Here is a 6,734-nt window from a genome sequence, read left to right as displayed (position 1 = left end):
TTTCCTAAGTTCATTTATTGATTTAATAATAGTAATAAACCATGAAATATTTGCATAATTTTGTTATGGAACTTTGAATTTTTGTATTAATAAAACTAAACATAATTTGGAAAATCCGCTGAAACAGATTCTTTTATTATGTGTGTGATAATGTGCTACTGTCAGTAAGACGCCAGGACCACTGTCAGTAAGACGCCAGGACCACTGTCAGTAAGACGCCAGGACCACTGTCAGTAGGACGCCAGGACCACTGACAACTACTGTCAGTAAGACGCCAGGACCACTGACAACTACTGTCAGTAAGACGCCAGGACCACTGACAACTACTGTCAGTAAGACGCCAGGACCACTGACAACTACTGTCAGTAAGACGCCAGGACCACTGACAACTACTGTCAGTAAGACGCCAGGACCACTGACACCTACTGTCAGTAAGACGCCAGGACCACTGACAACTACTGTCAGTAAGACGCCAGGACCACTGACAACTACTGTCAGTAAGACGCCAGGACCACTGACAACTACTGTCAGTAAGACGCCAGGACCACTGACAACTACTGTCAGTAAGACGCCAGGACCACTGACTACTACTGTCAGTAAGACGCCAGGACCACTGACAACTACTGTCAGTAAGACGCCAGGACCACTGACAACTACTGTCAGTAAGACGCCAGGACCACTGACACCTACTGTCAGTAAGACGCCAGGACCACTGACAACTACTGTCAGTAAGACGCCAGGACCACTGACAACTACTGTCAGTAAGACGCCAGGACCACTGACACCTACTGTCAGTAAGACGCCAGGACCACTGACAACTACTGTCAGTAAGACGCCAGGACCACTGACAACTACTGTCAGTAAGACGCCAGGACCACTGACACCTACTGTCAGTAAGACGCCAGGACCACTGACAACTACTGTCAGTAAGACGCCAGGACCACTGACAACTACTGTCAGTAAGACGCCAGGATCACTGACAACTACTGTCAGTAAGACGCCAGGACCACTGACAACTACTGTCAGTAAGACGCCAGGACCACTGACAACTACTGTCAGTAAGACGCCAGGACCACTGACTACTACTGTCAGTAAGACGCCAGGACGACTGACTACTACTGTCAGTATTAAGCAAGGACAACTGACTACTACTGTCAGTATTAAGCAAGGACCACTGTCAGCTGCTGCTGATGTTCAGGTCAGCATAGCCAGCCTGCTCCGTGATAGAAGAGTGTCGTAGAAATGATTTCATTTGAAACTTGTGGTTGTAATTTCAATTTGAAAATGAGTAAAGTTCGTTGAAAAAAATCTCCCTTTCTTTTTAGGCTGCAATTCTAAAACTTGAAACAATTGCAGCCCTTTTCATGTACAACTAGTCAAAAAAGATTTGTTGACATTGAATAACATTTAAAAAACTAGCTGATGGTCTCTTAAGACAGGAAGTATGAGGCTACAAGAGGACATAGACAAACTGAATGAATGGTCCAGCAATTGGCTACTAAAGTTCAACCCGAGTAAATGTAAGATAATGAAGCTAGGCGGTGGAAACAGGAGGCCAGTCACAGGATACCGAATGAGAGATGAAGTTCTCCATGAAACGGACAGAGAGAAAGATCTAGGAGTTAATATCACACCAAACCTGTCTCCTGAAGCCCACATGAAAAGATTAACATCTGCGGCGTATGCGAGGCTGGCTAACATCCGACTGCCTTCGGAACGTGTGTAAGGAATCATTCAGAACCTTGTATACCACATATGTAAGACCAATCCTGGGGTATGGAGCCCCAGCATGGAGCCCGTACCTTGTCAAGCAAAAGACGAAGTTGGAAAAAGTTCAGAGGTATGCCACTAGGTTAGTCCCAGAACCAAGAGACATGAATTACGAGGAAGGTTGCGTGAAATGCAACTCACGACACTGGAAGACAGAAAAGTAATAGGAGACACGATCACTACCTACAAAATTCTATAAGGAATTGACAGGGGTTGAAGAAGATAAACTATATAACACGAATGGTACGCGAATAAGGGGACAAAGGTGGAAACTGAGTACCCAAATGAGCCACAGGGACGTTAGAAAGACGAACAAATCCACAAGGGCCGTGACGAGGATTTGAACCTGCATCCGGGAGCATCCCAGACACTGCCTTAATCGACTGAGCTACGACAGGGTAAAAGGGTTGAAACCGAAGTTCTACTGAACTTACTGGATCCCGTAGTCTCTCCGAGGCACAAACCAGGCTTTTACAACCCCCCCCCCCCCCTGCACCCGAGCTATGTCAACAGGCCGTTCTCCCTCCTCGCCCTTACATCATCACACACAGAGATCACACTAACGTGATGCATCATTTAACGTCATCATTTTATTGTTCATTTGATGCATCACGTTAGTGTGATCTCTGTGTGTGATGATGTTAGGAAGACCTTTTTCAGTGTCAGAGAAGTTAACAGGTGGAATGTCTTAGTCAGTGATGTGGTGGAGGCTGACTCCATACACAGTTTCAAATGTAGATATCATAGAGCCCAGTAGACTCTGGAATCTGTACACCAGTTGATTGACAGTTGAGAGGTGGGATCAAAGAACCAGAGCACAATCCCCCCCCCCCCCCAAGCACAACTAGGTGAATACAACTAGGCGAGTACAATAGTGGTCCCACACTCAACTGCTGCACCAACAATCTTGCACCACTACAATAGTGTTCCCACACTCAACTGCTGCACCAACAATCTTACACCACTACAATAGTGTTCCCACACTCAACTGCTGCACCAACAATCTTGCACCACTACAATGGTGTTCCCACACTCAACTGCTGCACCAACAATCGTGCACCACTACAATAGTGGTCCCACACTCAACTGCTGCACCAACAATCTTACACCACTACAATAGTGGTCCCACACTCAACTGCTGCACCAACAATCGTGCACCACTACAATAGTGGTCCCACACTCAACTGCTGCACCAACAATCTTACACCACTATAATGGTGTTGGGACTGTCACCACCAGACCAGCGAGGCCAGGAGCCAGATGTAACGAGGAAGGAGCTCAAGCCAGCCTCCTTATCGTCTCATAATGGCCGGAACACCGATACTTAATCGTGTAAAAACACGTTTGGATGTTGCTGGAATGTTGGGAACACGTTAAGGACAACATTAACAAAATCTGGAGTGACTTTTGTCTTGTATATTTAACTAAGAACATTGTTCATGATAATGTGACGGCAGCAGATTGTAGCGACCAGCAACTGTTATCATGAGATACTGATGATAACAGCAGATAACTGTGGCGCTGCAACACTGCCTGTGTCAGTGATAACGGACCAGGTGTAGCCAGCACCAGTACTGGTGTTGACTTAGTTAACTTGTGAGTGATTACTAGTGAGGCACTGTTGACCTGTGTTGATGACTAGTGAGGCTCTATTGACCTGTGTTGATGACTAGTGAGGCTGTGATGACCTGTGTTGATGACTAGTGAGGCTCTGTTGACCTGTGTTGATGACTAGTGAGGCTGTGATGACCTGTGTTGATGACTAGTGAGGCTCTGTTGACCTGTGTTGATGACTAGTGAAGCCCTGTTGACCTGTGTTGATGACAAGTGAGGCTCTGTTGACCTATCTTGATAACTAGTGAGGCTCTGTTGACCTGTGTTGATGACTAGTGAGGCTCTGTTGACCTGTGTTGATGACTAGTGAGGCTCTGTTGACCTGTGTTGATGACTAGTGAGGCTCTGTTGACCTGTGTTGATGACTAGTGAGGCTCTGTTGACCTGTGTTGATGACTAGTGAGGCTCAATTGACCTGTGTTGATGACTAGTGAGGCTCTGTTGACCTGTGTTGATGACTAGTGAGGCTCTGTTGACCTGTGTTGATGACTAGTGAGGCTCTGTTGACCTGTGTTGATGATTAGTGAGGCTCTGTTGACCTGTGTTGATGACTAGTGAGGCTCTGTTGACCTGTGTTGATGACTAGTGAAGCTCTGTTGACCTGTGTTGATGACTAGTGAGGCTCTGTTGACCTGTGTTGATGACTAGTGAGGCTCTGTTGACCTGTGTTGATGACTATTGGGGCTGTGTGTACAGATCTATCAGCAGCTGCTGACAGTGGAGCAGGCTGGCTATGCTGACCTGAACATCAGCAGCAGCAGACAGTTGATCCCAGAAAATCGTCAGAGACAGTGGACGGAGTGGTCCTGGCGTCTTACTGACAGTAGTTGTCAGTGGTCCTGGCGTCTTACTGACAGTAGTAGTCAGTGGTCCTGGCGTCTTACTGACAGCAGTAGTCAGTAGATGGACCACACTGGGGCCACCAGACGCCACACTGACAGCAGTAGTCAGGAGATGGACCACACTGGGGCCACCAGGCGCCACACTGACAGCAGTAATCAGAAGATGGACCACACTGGGGCCACCAGACGCCACACTGACAGCAGTAGTCAGGAGATGGACCACACTGGGGCCACCAGACGCCACAAGGCCACACAGGTAAGTAACTCTCTGCTCTCACTACACTTTCCTCACTATTCATATAGTAGTAAATGTATTTTCATCAAATGTCATACAGAAAATGGGACATATTACTGATAATAATGTAAAAATCTAATCAATTTGAAACACTTAAAAATTTCAGATTTTTTAAATAATATTATTATATTGGGGGCATATAAATTGCTGTCATTAGATTGAACAGGAGCCATCCTCTGATGTCATTCCTTCCATTGTTGGTGTTGTAGACCGCTGCATGATGTGTTAAAGGCCCCGTCATATTTTATTATCTTAGTATAAATAAAAATATTTTAGATTTAGTGTTAACTAACAGGGAAACACAAATTAATGACATCGAAATTATGGAGTGAACTAGGGAACAGTGATCACAAAGAAATCAGATTTAGCGTGGAATGGAATAGATCTATAGAAGAAAATTCTTTTAAAGAGCCAGATTTTCGAAAAGCTGAATTTAATAGCCTAAGAAATTTTTTGGGTCAAATAGATTGGAAAGTTTTGGGCATAAGGGGTGGGCCGGTCCTGGAGCAAGACGTGAACCCAGCGATGGGTGATGTTATAAGGGAGTTCTATGTGGAATCAAAATATAACTTATTTAAAAATATTCTAAGCAGAGCACAAGAACGTAGTATATCATACAAATTGAATAGATCGAATACTAATGACCCGAAATGGATAACAAAGGATCTGAAGAACCTTATAGGTAGAAAGAGAGAGCTTGGTACAAAAGGATTGAGAATGGGGAAGTCAATTTAGAACAAAAATTCGTACAACTGGTCAGAAATGTTAAAAAGAGATAAGGAGGGCCAAAAAAAACTATGAATTTCGTATAACAGGGCAAGCAGAGGCAAGTCCTAAAGGGTTTTTTTCATTTATATCGAACAAAAGATAGGTCCATTAAAAACTAAGACAGGTCATATATCGGATAATGACGAAGAGATGAGTAGTATTTTTAATAAATATTTTATCTCTGTATTTACTAAAGAAGAACTTAACTCTATGCCTCTAGCCGAACAAGTCTATGTCGATGAGCACCGGGACAGGTTGATTAGTTTAGCAGTTACCAGGGATGATATTATTAAACAAATCGTGAAATTCAGACCAAACAAATCCCCGGGGCCAGACGAAGTGTTTGCCAGGGTGCTTAAAGAATGCAAAGAGGACCTTTGCGATCCATTGTCTACCATATTTAATACATCATTATAATCAGGCAGAGTGCCAGAGTCGTGGAAGGTTCCTAATGTGGTACCAATTTTTAAGAAAGGAGATAGATCACCTGCTTCAAACTATCGGCCAATTAGCCTAACGTCTAGTGTGAGAAAGTTTCTTGAATAATCAGTAAGAACTGCAAACTGAATAATTAGTTAGAATAATCTTACTAACTGAATAATTAGTAAGAACTGCAAAAACTATTCGTCTTCATCTTGAAAAATATAAATTAACAAATGATTCACAAAATGGTTTTACAAATGGTCGTTCATGTTTACCAAATTTGCTATAATTTTATTAAAGCATAGTTGAGGCAGTTAATAGTGGTAAGGATTGTGATGTTGTGTACCTTGACTTTAGCAAAGCTTTTGATACAGTGCCACATGAAAGACTGATTAAAAAGATAGAGGCTCATGGTATTGGGGTGCTATATTAAGTTGGATTAGGGCATGGCTATCTTGAGGTTATCTTGAGATGATTTCGGGGATTTTTAGTGTCCCCGCGGCCCGGTCCTCGACCAGGCCTCCACCCCCAGGAAGCAGCCCGTGACAGCTGACTAACACCCAGGTACCTATTTACTGCTAGGTAACAGGAGCATAGGGTGAAAGAAACTCTGCCCATTGTTTCTCGCCGGCGCCTGGGATCGAACCCAGGACCACAGGATCACAAGTCCAGCGTGCTGTCCGCTCGGCCGACCGGCTCCCTCGCTGTCCTGGGACCTCTGTTATTCATAACATATATAAATGATTTAGATTCAGGTTTGAGCAGCAATATTTACAAATTTGTCGATGATACAAAAATCGGGAGAGAAATAAACACGAAAAAACCTCATTATCAAGACGATCTAAATAGATTTTGAAATGGTAAAAAAATTAGAAGATGCAGTTTAATGCTGTCAAATATAAGGTATTGAGACTACATAATGATGATAGAGTTACAAGATACGAGCTAGATGGTGTTGAGATTGCGAAGTCGGATTGCGAAAGGGATTTGAGAGTTATGATTAGTAAGAATGTATAATCAAA

General features: G+C 43.8%; 1 protein-coding gene across 1 annotated transcript in view; it reads left to right on the top strand.

Annotated features, from left to right (window-relative positions):
* The first annotated feature begins 3,267 nt into the window (after window positions 1-3,267).
* Window positions 3,268-6,734, top strand: part of LOC138351009 (zinc finger protein ZFP2-like) — a 176,587-nt gene continuing 173,120 nt past the window's right edge. The window contains exons 1-2 of the mRNA XM_069302484.1: window positions 3,268-3,366; window positions 4,081-4,482. The gene's annotated coding sequence lies outside the window, so the exon portion shown is untranslated. The remainder of the gene's footprint in view (window positions 3,367-4,080; window positions 4,483-6,734) is intronic.

The sequence above is a fragment of the Procambarus clarkii genome, chromosome 5 (genome assembly GCF_040958095.1).
Source record: "Procambarus clarkii isolate CNS0578487 chromosome 5, FALCON_Pclarkii_2.0, whole genome shotgun sequence".
Taxonomy (NCBI): domain Eukaryota; kingdom Metazoa; phylum Arthropoda; class Malacostraca; order Decapoda; family Cambaridae; genus Procambarus; species Procambarus clarkii.
Note: the sequence above shows the minus strand (reverse complement) of the source record. Positions and strands in the feature narration are given on the sequence as shown.